The following is a 19,347-nucleotide window of genomic DNA, read 5'->3' on the forward strand; positions in this document are numbered from 1 at the left end:
TCCTTCCAAATCATAAGCAGGATCATTTCCAAACTCAAAGAAACAGCCATCCTCTTCCGTGTCTTAACTTCAGGTGACCGGCTGAACCAGAAAGTGTTTTCCTTTCTTATTGGTGCAGCTTCTCAGCCTCCTGCTGCTTCTGCCGTTCAGACCTCTTGAATGTGGACATCAATTGTTTGCTGCCAATTGTGGTGTCTGATACACTCAATGTCCCATTTTCTGATTCAAGTTTCAAACAGTTTCCAAGGGTTTTATTCATCAGTTTCTGCTTTGTGGCACAATCTTTGAAGCTTCCAAGTTCTTCTCCTGCTTTGATCACATAACTGGGGCTTGAGGACCATCTGCTGATTCTGCGTGAGTCTTTCCTACTGCTTCCGCTTGGGGAGAAGTCTGTGATGTTTCCTGACCTCTTCAACCCAGTCTTTTTCAACATCTGAACTCAAAATTTTCTGCATCACTTGGTTTTTCTTCCAGTTCTTTCTCTTCTCCTTTTTCATGAAGTTCTTGTTGCTCTAAGAATCTTAGTTTCTTCTTGCTTTTTTCACTAATTTTTGAAACAGGTGAATTCAAAAGCCTAAATTCTTCACCCTCTGTCTCCTTGGAAGTCAAGGTACTCAAATGTAACTTTAAAACCATCACTGGTAAGAAAGAATATTAGGAAGGCTCTTAATTTTCTTCTTCTATGTAGATTTTTGCTTCTCTTCTTCTTCCTCAATTAAGTGCCAGCCCTTTTTTAACTTTTGGCAATTTCTTTAACTGGACTCTCTGTGCACGTGTTTCTTCTATCTTCTGTTGTATCTTATCTTTCCCGTATGCTTCATAAGCAAATGGATTTGCCATGTGTTTCATGAGTCTTATGATAGATAGAGTCTTACAGCCATGAAAAATCCATGCATATATGCCTGGAGAAAAAGTGATTCAATAATATGTGTGAGCCCTGTATTTTCAAGGGCTTTCTTGGTGGCAAGCTTTTAATCATCATAAACTGTGCTTTCTGTATCCCCTCCTAATTCTTCTGTCAAGCTGTCTAAAAAGGAACACCTCACCTGGGAACAGAACCCAAAACTGGATTACTGGTTTGTTATAAAGGGAAAAAACTCAGGAACAGCCAGATGGAAGAGATGCATAGGTCAAGGTAATGGGAAGGCGCATGGAGATTTCATGCCATCTCCTAGGGCACCCCTATCCCTGAATCTCCATGTTTACCAACCTGGAAGCTCCAAGGATAGTGTATTTTGTGAACCAAAACATGAAACATAGATGCCATGTATAAAGTTAGACTTATGGGGAAGTGAAGCAGCATACTTTAAATTGGAATTGCCTTTGATAATCTAGGACATATGATTGGCTTAGAGACACCATCAGCAAGTGGTAAGAAAATTGTTTTTCTTCTTACATTTCATCATCCCTCCCAGGCTTTCAGCGGCAATGAAAAAAATTAGGAAAAGCTATTCTTAAGAATTTGAGGACATCATGGCAAAAAAATTAACAACGAAGTATTTTTTTAAAGTAGCAAATGTATCCACATTTTCATAATGAAATCAAAGGACTAAAAAAGGATGTTGACTGTTAGAATGCATCCCATATGCCAGGTACCTTCTTATACATTAGTTCTTGAATCTACATATCCATTCCATAGGATATATATATATATATAGAAAAGATTTTAGTCTAACTACTCTAGCAGAAATACTAAAGGAAGTTAAATACCTCCTAGAAGCTCTAGGAGAGCTGGAAGAGGACCAGACTTGGATACTGCACTGGCAGGAACAGTACAGGAAGGAAAAACTTCCAAGTAGACCTTAGACATGAAAATTAACTGAGAATTTAAAAAGCATAAAGGAAATTATTATTAATGGCATCATGAGAAACTATCAGTCCATTCAAAAATATATTCAATGTCTTTTCTCAACTTTTATATGATTTTTATATGATTGATCTTCATCCAATTTTGTGGCCATTGTAGGTACTCAAAAGCAGTGTATGTCTTTCACACCCAATTACATTAACTTTAATTCTAATGATGTTTAAGGAAATTTTACAAATTATAAGGTGCTCAGCAAAATGATTTATTTTTCAGTTAGCAGGCTAGAGTAGATTTACTATTTGCTTACAATTATTTGTCCCCTCCCCACCCATGTCATTCTTCCCTATTGGTAGGGAATATATCTTCCTGCTCCACTGACATTGGCTTAGACTAAGACTTGCTTTAGTCAATGGAGTGTGAGTATATGTGACATATACCTGACCCAATAGAAGCCTTGAATGCTTTGCCTGTGTTGGCTCTGTCCTATCTAAGCAGTTGTCCTTTGCTATGAGAACATCATGTCTCACATGGTGGCTCCTCCTTTAAAATGGACACAGGCGTGAGAGGACTCATGGAGCTGGGCTGAGCTCAGTGGAGCCCAGCAAAGCACAGCTTTCAAGCTATATCCATGAAAAATGCATATTTTGGAAAGCTGCTGCAATTTTGAGTTTGTTTCCTGCCATTAGCAAAAGTTGATAATATAGAGGTAAACATGATTTCTTAACATAGGGTCAAATTTAGATGTTACTACATTGAAAGGGAAAAGCCCCAAGATTAAGGCTGAATTAAAGTTGCTTCCATATGTGATTGCCAGTAATTTACTTCCCTCAGCAAAAAGACCTTATACAAAAGGAGAAATATATTCCACAGGGGACTCAGTCTAATAAAAGAGAGTGTGTAGTGTGTATATCACTTTTTATATAATATATAAATGCCTTTAGAGAATTTCCTAAGTTGCTTGTTATAATTTTTATCAATCATAATCAGTTTCAGATACAAATACAAAATAAAATTGAATATAGAATTCAGAAGTCATGATAGTATGAATTTGCTTTAAAACAATGATAAAATTTTGATGAACTAAACCTTATTATTGCTGGGCATACTCAAATATAAGCCAAAGGTTTTTTCCTCCTAAAAAGTTAACCCTCAGATAAGAGGATATAGTTATTTCATATCCAAGGTCTTACAAATTCTACTTATTGCCAATCTCTCAATTTAGCAAATTTTGACAAATCAAACACTGTTGGGAAAGAAGACACATTAGTCTGAAACCACATATGTCAATACTAGTATTAAATGATTAACTGAATAAATTGGTGAAAAAACAAGAAAAACTTTAATACAGATTTCTCCATTACTCTCACTGGGATGACTTTACAGCTGCAAGTGTTTGACTGATTGTAAGCAAGGCTTCTAAACTTTAGTTAAAAAGCAAAGCAGAAAGTGTGGTTATGTTTTGGAGATCATAAATACATGTACCTAGAACAATATAAAATAATGTCTTAATGTTTTGTGATTGTATACTCTCAGGGTAAGTTTTCCAGTAAGAATAACATACACTGATCCAAAACATGCTCTATCTCAAAAAATGTGATCTGGCAAAATTATGTTTTCTCAACAAAGAGGATTCAACAAGAAACTCTGATGTTGATGAGACTACTTTGTAAGATACATATGAAAAGCTTGAATAAAATATTTTCAAGAAATGTGAAAAAGCATACTTCTATATAAATAAGGTAATTATATAAGTGATTTTAAATATATTTTATAACTTATGTCATAAATTAAATATTAAAGTTAATATTTTACAGTTATGTATTTATAGTTAAATATTAACATGGTATAGTTTAGTTAAAAAGCCATAAACCTCCTTTGGGACCTTCTCCTTGGGAAAATGGGAGATGGCTTCATATTTTGGGTTAACTCATAGAAGGAATACATGGTATCTAACTGCATTCTGGACCAATTCCTTTTAATATTTACTGAATACTATTAATTAATCTCTCATCCTTTTTCCACTCAAGATCAGTTCACCCATTTACTAACCAATTAACCAGTCTAGAATGTAATTTACAAGTGGAAATGTCCATGTCTCCTAACTCCAGAAGCCTAAAGATTCTATGGAAAGGCAGAGCTCCTATTTAATCATTCTAACATGTTTGATTATTTTTCTTTTGATTAATGAAGAAGCAGATAGAATTCAAGAGCCAAATGGTAAGATGCCATCTCAGACTCAGCTCAACCCTTTGCTAATTAAGATATTACACGGCCCAATTAGACAAGTAAGGATTCAACTACTGTCACTGGTAAAAGGAGGCAGCTTAATTGGTTTCCTTCAACCACAACTTAAATGGAATCTTCATTAAAACTATAAAGGCACATTTCTTCAAAAATGGCAAAAAAGGCTATATAATTCTCTTTTGGGATCTTTTTCCTCATAGTTCTAAAGTTCCAAAATTATAGGTTGACTTTTACTATTAAGTGAAAACACTCAAATAGAAATACTTTCCTATTAACCTGTGAATAAATTAATATGAGCCCATTGGATTAATTCTTTCAGAATAACATTTAGTAGGACTATCAAAGTTATACTAGGAACTTAAACCCACGTCCTCTCCAGGAAAACATGGCAGAAATATAATCCAATGATTCTCTTGAAGCCTGCTTACAAAAATTTAATTTTAATTCCTTCAGACTAGCTTGGTCCAGTATTTTTATTTAAAAGGCTAGTTTATTTTTCTTTAAGAAGTTATACTGAGATACAATTGACATACAATAAACTGCATATATTTAAAGTGTACCATTTGATATTTTTTTCTTATTAGTAATGTATATATGGCAATCCCAATCTCCCAAATCATCCCACCCAACCCCCCAACCCCGGTTTCCCCACTTGGTGTCCATATGTCTGTTGTCTACATGTGTGTCCCAATTTCTGTAAAAGCCTAGCTTTTTTCTTAAGTTCTTGTGTTTTTGGACAATATGATCTAAAAACATTATAAAAATTGAATATATTTGAAAATTTTATTGGCTTCTACTCCCACTTCTGATCTCTTTTCCTGAGCAACTAATCCTTATGCCAAACTAGTCATCCCCAGCTAATCCCTTGTTTCTTCACACTGTGGAATATGTATCATATATGCTTGGCAAATCTCTCTAGAGCTTTGCACTTTGAAGCAAAGTCTGTGGTCACACATGGCTCAAAGAGGAGCAGAATAGAAATGCAGACTGAGGCTCCACCTCAGACCTACTGTATCAGACTCTGCACTTTTACAAGAACTTAAAAAAAAAGATTAACTGTAGATGGTTGGTTTGTACTTTAAAGGTTGAGGAAAACTCCTCTTAGGATTTCTTTTTCTTTTCTTTTTTTTTTTTTTTTTTTTTTTTGTAGTAAAATGGTTAGATTCATTCATTTTTTTTTAATTTTTAATTTTTTACTTTTTACAATAAACTGTATATATTTAGAGTGTACAATTTGGTATCCCAATCTCCCGATTCATTCCCCCCCAACCCTCCCTGCTTTACCCACTTGGTGTCCTTATGTTTGTTCTCTACATCTGTGTCTCTATTTCTATCCTCTTAGGATTTCTTTGTCATTGTTCTTTAGAACAACAGTTCTCAGCCCTAGCTGCACTTTAGAATCACCTCAGGAACTTTCAAAATCCCTAGTCCTGGTGCCCAGGGCACATACTTGTCTATAGCAGAATCATTGCACATGGTCCAAGCATAAGTATATTTTAATGATCCCCAGATGATCTCAATGTGCAATCAAAATTGAGACCCATTTAGAGTGAATCAGAATCACCAGGTGACATTCTCATAACACAGATTCTGGCCCTCAAATGCCCAGAATTCCTGGTTTAGTAGGTAATGGGTGGGATCTAAGATGTTGTATCTTGAACAAGTTCCAAGTTGCTGTTGCTGCTGTTCAGGTGGCCATGCTTTGAGAAATACAAACTTAGAGGATGTGATTCCTAGATGAAAATTTCAAAAATTGTTGCCTAGGAAAAGTATTAGTCCATCTCCAGCCTATTTCCTGCTATTACATTAAAAATAAATTGATGAATTCAATATTTATGAGCCTTCTGACACCCTGAACTTCTTTACTCTGAAACCTATATCTCTGTTCAGAAACCCAATCACAGAGCTGTGTCATGGTTATTTTTTTCAGCACCCAGAACAGTTCCACTTTAAAAAAATAAGTCAGACTTCATACTAGATAGATACACTTGAACACACCCCAAGAACCACTGACAACATACTCTTCTTTCTAGATTTTCCATCCCAATAAATGACATCACTGTTTACCCCAGCTATGTGATCTATTACGTCCCAGAATCATCTTTGATTCTCTTTTCTCTTTTACTTTATGTCCAGCATGCCAACAAGTTCTACTGATCACCCTTAATCATATCTTCTCCTTTCCCTATTAACCAAGAGCAATCAGCTTAGTCTCTGTTTCCTCACAGATGGTTGTGTCTCTCCCTATCCTCATCCAGTCAGGCATTGACTGAACTGTTAAAATAAAAACTGCTTGTCACACACAAATCTTGCTTCCACAATTAAAAAGTGCCAATATTTCTCCATTACATATAAAATAAATTCCAAAATAAATAGGGCATTCAGAATACTTCCACAATCTTATCTTTTCCCTCAGTACACATTTCCAACCTATCTCCCACAACTTTTCTTCATAAGCCTGCTGAATTTCCAAGCCCACTGATTCTCTCATGATTCCATAAACATGCTATTTATTTCCATTCTTTTACATATACATATATCAAATAGAATATGTAATATATATTCTATGTAGTTGTATATAATTCTATAATATATAACTAGAAAACATCTCTTCACTGTTCTTTTAAAATACAAATCAGGAGGGACGGAATCAAGATGGCAGAGTAGGAGGACGTGCGCTCACTCCCTCTTGCAAGAGCACTGGAATTACAGCTAACTGCTGAACACCCATCGACAGAAAGACAGTGGAACTCACCAAAAAAAACCACCCAACATCCAGAGACAAAGGAGAAGCCACAATGACACGGTAGGAGGGGCGCAATCGCGTTAAAATCAAATGCCATAAATGCTGAGTGGGTGACTCACAAGCTGGAGAACAGTTATACCGCAGAAGTCCTGAGGGTTCTGAGCCCCAGATCAGGTTTCCTAACCTGGGGGTCCAGCAATGGCAGGAGGAATCCCCAGAGAATCAGACTTTGAAAGCCAGCAGGATTTGATTGCAGGACCTCCAAAGGACTGGGGAAAACGGAGACTCCACTCTTGGAGGGCACACAAAAAAGTGTGCTCAGCAGGACCCGGGGGAAGGAGCAGTGACCCCATAGGAGAATGAACCAGACCTACCTACTGGTGTTGGAGGGTTGCCAGCAGAGGTGGCAGGCATCTGTGGCAGCAGGGGTGGCAGCAGAGGAGACAGGGCATTGGCAGCAGGGGTTCTGAGAAGTGCTCATTGGCGTGAGCCCTTCCAGAGTCCACCATTAGCTCCACCAAAGAGCCTGTAAGCTCCAGTGCTGGGTCACCTCAGGCCAAACAACCACCAGGGTGGGAACACAGCCCCACCCATTGGCAGACAAGCAGATTAAACTGTCACTGAGCTCCACCCACCAAATCGGATTAAAGTTTTACTGAGCTCCACCTACCCAGCCCAACCCACCATCAGTCTCTTGCATCAGGAAGCACCAACAAGCCTCCTAGACAGCTTCCTCCACAAGAGGGCTGAGAGCAGAATCAAGCAGTATCAGCAGTACTTCATCTTGTGGAACTGAAAATCACAGCCACAGAAAGACACAGAAAATGAAAAAGCAAAAGACTTCATACCAGATGAAGGGACAAGATAAAACACCAGAAAAACAACCAAATGAAGAGGAGATAGGCACCCTTCCAGAAAAAGAATTCAGAATAATGATGGTGAAGATGATCCAGGACTTTGAAAAAAGATTGGATGCAAAAATTGAAAAGTTGCAAGAAAAGTTTACCAAAGACCTAGAAGAATTAAAGAACAAACAAACAGAGATGTGCAACACAATAACGGAAATGAAAAATACACTAGAAGGAACCAATAGCAGATTAACTGAGGCAGAAGGACGAATAAGTGACCTGGAAGACAGAATGGTGATAATCACTGATGCAGAAAAGAATAAAGAAAAAAGAATGAAAAGCACTGAAGACAGTCTAAGAGACGTCTGGGACAACGTTAAACGCACCAACATTCGCTTTATAGGGGTCCCAGAAGGAGGAGAGAGAGATAGAGAAAGGACGTGAGAAAATATTGGAAGAAATTCTAGTTGAAAACTTCCCTAACATGGGAAAGGAAATAGCTACCCAAGTCCAGGAAGCACAGAGAGTCCCAGGCAGGATAAACCCAAGGGAAAACACACCAAGACATATAGTAGTCAAATTGTCAAAAATTAAAGACAGAGAAAAGTTATTAAAAGCAACAAGGGAAAAACAACAAATAACATATGAGGGAACCCCCATCAGGTTAACAGCTGATTTCTCAGCAGAAACTCTGCAAGCCAGAAGGGAGTGGCATGATATATTTCAAGTGATGAAAGGGAAGAACTTGCAACCAAGAATAGTCTATCCAGCAAGGATCTCATTCAGATTCGAAGGAGAAATCAAAATCTTTACCAACAAGCAAAAGCTAAGAGAATTCAGCACCACCAAACCAGCCCTACAACAAATGCTAAAGGAACTTCTCTAAGTGGGAAACATAAGAGAAGAAAAGGACCTACAGAAACCAAAACAAAACAATTAAGAAAATGGTAATAGGAACATACATATCGATAATTACCTTGAATGTAAATGGACTGAATGCACCAACCATAAGACACAGACTGGTTGAATGGATACAAAAATAAGACCCATATATATATGCTGTCTACAAGAGACCCACTTCAGACCTAGGGACACATACAGACTGAAAGTGAGGGGATGGAAAAAGATATTCCATGCAAATGAAAACCAAAAGAAAGCTGGAGTAGCGATACTCATATCAGATAAAATAGACTTTAAAATAAAAAATGTTACGAGAGACATGAAAGGACACTACATAAAGATCGAGGGATCAATCCAAGAAGAAGAGATAACAATTATAAATATATATGCACCCCATATAGGAGCACCTCAATACATACGGCAAATGCTAACAACTATGAAAGAGGAAATCAACAGTAACACAATCATAGTGGGGGACTTTAACACCCCACTTACACCAATGGACAGATCATCCACACAGAAAATTAACAAGGAAACACAAGCTTTAAATGACACAATAAATCAGCTGGATTTAATAGATATCTATAGCACATTACATCCAAAAATAGCAGATTACACATTGTTCTCAAGTGCACATGGAACATTCTCCAGGATAGATTACATTTTGGGCCATAAATCAAGCCTTGGTAAATTCAAGAAAATTGAAATTGTATCAAGCATCTTTTCTGACCACAACGCTATGAGATTAGAAATCAATGACTGGAAAAAAAATGTAAAAAACACAAACACATGGGAGCTAAACAATATGCTACTAAATAACCAACAGATCACTGAAGATATCAAAGAGGAAATCAAAAAATACCTAGAGACAAATGACAATGAAAACACAATGATCCAAAACCTATGGGATGCAGCAAAGGCAGTTCTAAGAGGGAAGTTTATAGCGATACAGTCCTACCTCAAGAAACAAGAAACATCCCAAATAAACAATCTAGTCTTACACCTGAAGAAACTAGAGAAAGAAGAGCAAACAAAACCCAAAGTTAGTAGATAGAGAGAAATCATAAAGATCAGAGCAGAAATAAATGAAATAGAGACAAAGAAAACAATAGCAAAAGTCAATAAAACTAAAAGCTGGTTCTTTGAGAAGATAAATAAAATTGATAAACCTCTAGCAAGACTCATCAAGAAAAAGAGGGAGAGGACTCAAATCAATAAAATTAGAAATGAAACAGGAGAAGTTACAACGGACACCACAGAAATAAAAAGCAGCGTAAGAGACTAGTACAAGCAACTATATGCCAATAAAATGGACAACCTGGATGAAATGGACAGATTCTTAGAAAGGTATAAACTTCCAAGACTGAATCAGGAAGACATAGAAGATATGAACAGACCAATCACAAGGAATGACATTGAAACTGTGATTAAAAATCTCCCAACAAACAAAAGTCCAGGACCAGATGGATTCCCAGGTGAATTTTATCAAACATTTCGAGAAGAGCTAACACCCATCCTTCTCAAGCTCTTCCAAAACATTGCAGAGGAAGGAACACTTCCAAACTCATTTTATGAGGCCACCATCACCCTGATACCAAAACCAGACAAAGAGACCACAAAAAAAGAAAATTACAGGCCAGTATCACTGATGAATTTACATGCTAAAATCCTCAACAAAATACTAACCAACAGAATCTAACAACACATTAAAAGGATCATACACCATGATCAAGTGGGGTTTATCCCTGCAATGCAAGGATTCTTCAATATATGCAAATCAATCAATGTGATATACCATATCAACAAACTGGAGGATAAAAACCACACGATCATCTCAATAGATGCAGAAAAAGCTTTTGACAAAATTCAACACCCATTTATGATGAAAATTCTCCAGAAGGTGGGCATAGAGGGAACCAACCTCAACATAATAAAGGCCATGTACAGCAAACCCACAGCAAACATCATTCTCAATGGTGAAAAACTGAAAGCATTCCCTCTAAGATCAGGAATAAGTCAAGGATGTCCACTCTCATCACTACTATTCAACATAGTTTTGGAAGTCCTTGCCACAGCCATCAGAGAAGAAAAAGAAATAAAAGGAATTCCAATTGGAAAAGAAGTAAAACTGTCACTGTTCACAGATGACATGATACTATCCATAGAAAATCCTAAAGATGCCACCAGAAAACTACTTGAGCTAATCAATGAATTTGGACACAAATTGCAGGATACAAAATTAACACACAGAAATCTCTTGCATTTCTATACACCAACAATGAAAGATCAGAAAGAGAAATTAAGGAAACAATCCCATTCACCATTGCAACAAAAAGAATAAAATACCTAGGAATAAACCTAACCAAGGAGGGAAAAGACCTGTACTCAGAAAACTATAAGACGCTAATGAAAGAAATCAAAGAAGACACAAACAGATGGAGGGACATACCATGTTCTTGGATTGGAAGAATCAACATTGTGAAAATGACTATAGTACCCAAAGCAATTTACAGATCCAATGCAATCCCCATCAAATTACCAATGGCATTTTTCACAGAACTAGAACAAGAAATTTTACAATTTGTATGGAAATACAAAAAACCCCAAATAGCCAAAGCAATCTTGAGAAGGAAAGACAGAGTTGGTGGAATCAGGCTTCCCAACTTCAGGCTATACTACAAAGCTACAGTGATCAAGACAGTACAGTACTGGCACAAAAACAGAAATATAGATCAATGGAACAGGATAGAAAGTGCAACTAATCTATGACAAAGGAGGCAAGGATAAACAATGGAGAAAAGGCAGCCTCTTCAATAAGTGGTGCTGGGAAAACTGGACAGCTACAGGTAAAAGAATGAAATTAGAACACTTCCTAACACCATACACAAAAATAAACTCAAAATGGATAAAAGACATAAATGTAAGGCCAGACATTATAAAACTCCTGGAGGAAAACATAGGAAGAACACTCTGCGACATAAATAACAGCAAGATCGTTTTTGATCCAGCCTGTAGAATAATGTAAATAAAAACAAAAATAAATAAGTGGGACCTCATGAAACTTCAAAGCTTCTGCACAGCAAAGGAAACTATAAGCAAGACGAAAAGACAACCCTCAGAATGGGAGAAAATATTTGCAAACGAATCAACAGGCAAAGGATTCATCTCCAAAATATATAAACAGTTTATCCAGCTCAATATCAAAAAGACAAACAACCCAATCAAAAAATGGGCAGAAGACCTAAATAGGCATTTCTCCAAAGAAGACATACGGATGGCCAAGAGGCACATGAAAGGCTGCTCAACATCACTAATTATTAGAGAAATGCAAATCAAAACAACAATGAGATATCACCTCACACCAGTTAGAATGGGCATCATCAGAAAATCTACAAACAGTAAATGCTGGAGAGGGTGTGGAGAGAAAGGAATGCTCTTGCATTGCTGGTGGGAATGTAAATTGATACAGCCACTATGGAGAACAGTATGGAGGTTCCTTGCAAAACCAAAAATAGAACTACCATATGACCCAGCAATCCCACTACTGGGCATATACCCAGAGAACACCATAATTCAAAAAGACACATGCACTCCAATGTTCACTGCAGCACTATTTACAATAGCCAGGACATGGAAGCAACCTAAATGTCCATCAGTAGATGAATGGATAAAAAAGATGTGATACATACATACAATAGAATATTACTCAGCTGTAAAAAGCAATGAAACTGGGACATTTGTGGAGACATGGATGGACCTAGAGACTGTCATACAGAGTGAAGTGAGTCAGAAAGAGAAAAACAAATATCGTATATTAACACATATATGTGGACTATAGAAAAATGGTACAAATCAACCGGTTTGCAAGATAGAAATAGAGACACAGATGTAGAGAACAAACATATGGACACCAAGTGGGGAAAGCCGGGAGGGTTGGGGCGGGGGATGAATTGGGAGATTGGGATACCCAATAGTACACTCTAAATATATGCAGTTTATTGTAAAAAATTAAAAAAAAAAGTTAAAATACAAATCAGTCTTTAAGACTCAGATCTCATATTACCTCAATACCCTTGAGTAGAATTAATAATTTATTGCATTTTACCAAGAGTATTTTCATATTGATAGTTTTATATCAATATGTCTTTCTGTATTCATAATAGTGTCCTGTACAGCATTTAGCAATATCTGGCTCTCAGAAAAATTGTCCCATTTGTTATTACATAAATGGCAGAATTATCATCAAATAGTAATTCTCTGTCCTTCAATATTGTTACTACGCCCCACTTCAAACATATACCAAAAAAGATAGAGTCAGGAAAAATTCTCTCTTTAGTGTTGATGGGGAATTCTTTTCCATTAGTTCATATGGATTAGACAATCCTGATAATGTCATTAGCAGTTACTGCAGTTCTTCTCTAAAAGAATAAGTTCAAAGTCATCAATCAGGTTTCCAAAGTCATATTTTAGCCCATTCCTATAATAAGAAAATAACTGGGGTAGGAAAATGATGGGGAAAACGTTTATCTCATTAGGGAACAGGTATATTTCTATGACTACGAAAACCAATAAAAATGATCATTTATTTTCTATCAATTTCAAATGCAGCTCTTTCACATATATTTTTATACCAACATTGAGATTGAGAGAAAATTTTCCTATTTTTCCAGTTGAACACAGATAAACTAAATAATTTCTATGTCAGATAATTAGTGACAGGATTAATATATAGCTATGAGTCTGCTTTTTAACATACCAGGAGACTTTACAGCCAATAGCTGCTTTCCATTTCAATTATGTGTGTAGTCTAGAGCATGCTGAGAGTGTAATAAATGATATTTGTTACACTATTAAAGTCCAGAACTGGAGGACTCAGCTACAGAATTAAACTAAAACCAATTTCACAGAAAGTATTAAGCCAGCAAATATTTACAAGTTCTAAATTTACAAATTACTAATAGCAATTTAGTAATTGAATTATGTGTTTAGTATTACTAAATAGTAATTTAGCAGACAAATATATTTCAAGAAAAATAAGTGAATCTTACTTCTTAAAAGAATCACTTGAATGTGAGCATGAGTCAGAGTAAGAAAAAAACAACACTTTAGTTCAAAAGTTACCTAGCTAATACTGTGTTATAATCATATAAATTAATTCAGAAACAATCAAATTACTCAGAATTTAGGTGAGAGGTAAGAATATTATATATATATATATAGACAGCTTCATAAAGTTTATTATATCCTTCCCTGCCTTAGTAAAGACAGTAGATTTAATGTAGTTAAGCATTTACTTGATAACACAGAGTAATTATTTTATATCAGTTCTGTACTACAATATGGAAACATTCCTTCTCTTCCCCCATCTTTGACCTGATGCTATGTGTAAGCCATATCTTGCTTTTTGCCAAAAATTCTGGCAGACATCTATGTTGTTCTCATTGCTCCTATGTCTTTTTCTCTTTGACCTGTCACTTGTTATTGCTGTCAGACCTCTTTCTGTTTCTTTGTTATCCCACAGCTCATTTCTATTCTCCAATTGTAAATTAGGATGGATTTGAGGATTATCAGGAGATTTCAGAAAACCAAACCATAAAACTACCAGAAAATTGATGTCAAATATAGAGATTTGCTCTTTTCATTTTCACTTGAGAAACTAGTATGGGGAAAAAAACCCAGTAAAATAAGGGATCTGTCCCAGTAAAACAGGGAAGTCAGTCACACTGGAGTTACAGAGGGACCCTGATTTGGCAAACAAAAAGCTATCCTGGACCATTCCAAGAATCTTGCACATGAGGAAATAAGTGTGACCTTGTAGGTTATTGAGACCTGAGAGTTGCCCTAGTAAAGAAAGAAAACAGACTTTAGAGCCTGAGACCAACCCTGAGTTTAGGGGTGAATTTTTAAAGGAGCCACTCTCTTTGAAAAGATAAGGATTGTATTCCAGATGAAAACAAGGCTAGCAAGACAGTCAGCCCTTGCAGGATCTTTCAGAGGTTATAACACGTTTTTCTTGAGCATTAGCATCCAGTCTTGGGTTTCCTTCCCAACTCCCATATCACTGTTTCAGATTAAAATTCCCTCTGGTTAGCATGAAACTTTTGTTGAGTCTGTAACCTCTGCTCTTGGTGCAGTTAGGAGAAATCATGGCAGAGGGCAGTAAAGAGAAGGGGGATTTTCCCTATATGACCATCACAATAATAACGGAGGAGAGTGGCACTGGTGTTTTGAGAGGTTAATCACAGGGCAGCACCCCAGACAGCCCTGAGAGTGGCAGGGAGAAGATGGCAGTGTGGAGAAGCAACGGCCACTTGGTTTGAAAGGCATGTGTGAAATATACCTTTTTTACTGCTTGCTATACCACAGAAAGATGACCCTTAAATAGGAGAGACTGCAAGTTATAATGTGAATTATAACAAATAGATTTTATAACTACTGTTTATTTCATTAATTGCACTGACAGTGTTTTCCTGATTTGTTCAATACCATTTCAGAAGTCTGAGGTCGCGGTAAAGCTCTTATTTGTTTAGTGGTCACTTTAAGCACCAATATCATCATGTAGGTTTGCCAAAGCTAAGGAAAAGATAAAAATGTGGGATGCTCTGGAAAGTGAGTGTCTGCTGCCCTGCATCCACACAGTTAATAAATACACACACACACACACACACACACACACACATACACACAAACTTCAGAAAGAGAGAGTATGTAGTCTTTGCTGTAAATCTTTTCCCTATTTTTATAATGTGCACATTTAGACATTTTGCTGATCTAAATTATCCTTATCTGTTAAAGGCATACATCATGTTCTTCTCAAGCAAATTGTTGTAATAAATATTTAAATGTCTAAGGTGGATTACAGTACATTAGAGGTGCATTTTAAGATCATATTATTTTTCTTTGGGAGCTTTTACACTCTATCAGGAAAGCACAGTCTGTGTGCTATTAATCATTAACAAGGATGAATAGAAGAGCCACATTGAAATTGCAACACAAGGATTAGTTCTCTACTGGAAATCAGAAGATAGAGTAAGAGTTTGAAATTAATCAGCTCCAAATGTTTGGTATCTCTGAATATGTATCTTTCTGAGCCAGACTTCAGAATGGAGTGTTGCCAGCCAACATCTTGCTATCAACTCAGTGACACCCTGAGCACGAACTCAGCCACATGGTGCTGGACTTCTGACTTACAGAACTGAGTATTAACACATGAGTGTTCTTTCAAGCCACTAAATTCGTGGTAATTTGCTATGTATCAGTAGAAAACTAACAGACCTTTATTAAAAAGTTATATCGATGACAGTTTTAGAGTAATGCGATTGAATGCCACTTTGTTTTTTAAATTTGGTTTAACATTTTTTCATATAAAGATTAGAAAATCTTGTTGAGTTCAGTTTATTTTGATACTTGGGTTTAATCACTATGGTTAATAAAGATATCTCATAAAGATATGTAAATCTTGGCTAAACTTACTAAATAATGATACTTAGAGTTTTACTTCCATCCATGCATTATACAAAGACTTGCTGAAATTCAAGAAGCAAATTTTATATGGTTAGTGTAACTGAGGAACAAAATTTTAATTTTATTTAATTGCAATTAACTTAAATTTGTATTCAAATGGCCACATATGGTTAGTGGCTACCATATTAGCACAGCTATTGACACAAAACCAGCAACTCAATTTTTTGTTTAATTTAACCTTCCTTTTGAAAAGAAAGATTAATTTTTTTTAATTGAAAATAACTTCTTGAAGTATACCCCTGCCAGCCAGTGGTCATCACAGAAAAAGAAAAGCATCTTTTTTGTAAAATAAATTTGGAACTCATCTTTAACTTCTTTGCTGTGAAATAACCAGTGAACATCTATAAATTCCAAAAGTTCTCCTATAATCTACATCTTATGAAATACTATATTATTTTACTCTTTAAGAAAATGAATTCATAAATCCTTTTAATTGGGCCCATGTAAACTGTAGTGTGTCCAAATATGATGAAAGCAAATACACAAAAAGAACACTCAATGAGGACATGAAGTCTTTTCAGTAAATGGTACCAGGTTTACTAGATAGCCACATGGAAAACAAAACAAAACAAAGTGTAACCACACATAAACATTAGTTCCAAGTAGATATAAATGTGGAAAGAAACCATAAATCTTTTAGATGATAACATGAGAGATTATCTTCACCATCATGAGGGTAGGCAAAAATTTACTAAGCAGACACACAAAAAATCATTAACTATAAGACTGATAGGTTGGACTTGATTAATATCAATAACTTATGTTTATCAAAGATGCCAGTAAGAGAGTAGAAAAGATAAGCCACAGAGTGGGAGAAAGTATTTGTAACACATTTATCTGAAAAGGACTGACAAAGACTCCTATCAAAAATACATAAATAATGTTTAAAAATCAACAACAAAAATAGATAATTCAATTTAAAAATGGGCAAAAGACTTAAAAGGTGCTTCACAAAAGATGACCCACAATGATCAATAAGTATATGAAAAGATGACCCATCTCACTGGTAATCAAGGAAATGCAAATTAGAATTAGTTATATTACTGCATTATCCAGAATGGCTAAAATTAAAGAAAATAATAATGAATGTTGATAAGTTATATGAAGCAACTGGAACAGTCATGACCTGCTGGCAGGAGCGTAAATTGGAGCAATCATTTTGGAAAACAATATGTACTTATCCTATAACCCAGTAATCCCATTTCTAGATATATACACACCAGAAATGTGTACATATGTTGCTCAAAAGACATGTAAAGTGTTTAGAGCAGCATCATTTCCAAAATCCCCAAACTGAAAACAGCAACCATCTCCATAAGCATTCTAATAAATGAATAAGTTGTGGACTATTTACAGAATGGAATAGCACGCAGTCACTAAAAAGAACAAAGTACTTAGAATGACTTAGAAGAAATCTCACAAAACATAATGTTGAACAAAAGCAATTCTACACAAAAATGAGCATGGACTGTGTGATTCCATTTATATAAAGTTCAAAAATAAGCAAAAGGGAGCTATGCTGATGGAAGTCAGGGGAGTGTTTACCTTTGGGGGAGGTGGCTGATGTGCGGGCAGGCACCTGAGGAGGCTTCTGAGCTGCTGTGATGTTCTATCCATCTCAGCATGTTCACTTTGTAAAAATTCACATATCATAGCTGTGCACTTATGATTTGTGCACTTTAAGTATATTCTGACAAAGAGTTACTTTAAAAAAGGATTAGAACACCATGGCTATCTTCCACTGTCCCCTCAAAGCCCCAAATACTATCCATGTCAGAAAACCATTTGGATTAAATGAGGATTCCAAGTTCAGTGGCATATGAAATGTCAAGAGAGCTCAACTCCTTTCTATCTTACATTGAAATATATATGTATATACAATACAAGAATGTTTTCTTTCACAAAGTTGCTCTGTACTCTTCCTGGGAATGGCACACTCCACCGTGGGGGCTTCTGGTACATACAGTACAAGGGTCTGTGGAATTGAGCATGCATACCACCCTGGTCACCGGGCGAGGGTGGGGTGGGGGACAGTCATCTCATTAAATGCATCCCTCAATTCTTGTTATTCCAAGTGCTTCTCTCTAATCCATCTCCTTCAGGGGTGTTATATCAAAGACAGAGGACTACATTTAGTGACCCCATAATTATATCACACTTACTGAACAGAGTTTCATAACAAGAGGAAGTAAAATATTCTTATAGGTTATTCTTTATGTATTATTTCTTATTGTAAATACAGAACTTCTATTAAATATTTGCATTTAATCGAATCTTTCTACACTACCTTAAATTTTTGAATCACTAATGACCTGCTCTGAAGACTGGGAATTCAGCAATATGTATTACAAGTACTGTAGTTCAGCTTTCATTATGGATTTTTAAGGCTTTTATGACTCACCTGAGGATCACACTCTCATTGGCAACTTTGTTTATAAGGATAAATATATTCGGAGTTTCACTGACCTGCAAATGAACTTTCTGAAAAAAACTTAATTTGTAAACTAGGGATTTTTTGTGTAATTGAATTGTGGAAAATTTAAATATCAAAAATGTGGGTTTTGGACTTCCTAGGTGGCGCAGTGGTTAAGAATCCGCCTGACAATGCAGAGGTCACGGGTTCGATCCCAGCTCCAGGAAGATCCCACATGCCACGGAGCAACTAAGCCCGTGTGCCAAAAAAAAAAAAAAAATGTGGGTTTTGCTATTTAAATATACTTAAAATATATTTTAAATACATCACACTTAAATTTCTAAAATATCACAGGAATGGCACACATAGGGACTATCTTCTGAGATTAAGGTAAATTAATTAATAGACTTCAAGTCGGGAAGGAGATGGTGAACAGTGAGGAACAGAATGATAGACTAAAGTTGATAATGTTTCCCAATCCAAAGATAATATAAATATGATACAAGATTACAAGTAAATCTTTATTGTTGAAGTTGGAGAATAGTTTTAGACTCAGTGAAATAGAAAAATGAATGAAAAGCATCCAAAAGTAGCAGCCGGAGATTCAAGCCAGGCAGAGAATATCTTCCTTCTTAATGTTTTATTTTACATAATTTAGTAGGATTATTCCTTGACATTTAAAATCTCTTCCATCTCTTTACTGAAAATAATTTAACACAGTTGTTTACAGCAAAGCTTTTGAATTCAAACTTGTATTCAAATCTTAATTTTGCTACTTATCAGTGGTTGACTTTTGACGAATTCTTTACCCCACAGGGCATCAGTTTTCCCACCTGTGAACTGAATCCCCTTCATGGCTACTGTC

General features: G+C 36.0%; 1 pseudogene; it reads right to left on the minus strand.

Annotated features, from left to right (window-relative positions):
* Positions 1-34: 34 nt before the first annotated feature.
* Positions 35-17,686, minus strand: LOC130834509 (nucleolar protein 10-like; annotated as a pseudogene).
* Positions 17,687-19,347: the final 1,661 nt, after the last annotated feature.

This window comes from Hippopotamus amphibius, chromosome 13 (assembly GCF_030028045.1).
Source record: "Hippopotamus amphibius kiboko isolate mHipAmp2 chromosome 13, mHipAmp2.hap2, whole genome shotgun sequence".
Classification (NCBI taxonomy): Eukaryota; Metazoa; Chordata; class Mammalia; order Artiodactyla; family Hippopotamidae; genus Hippopotamus; species Hippopotamus amphibius.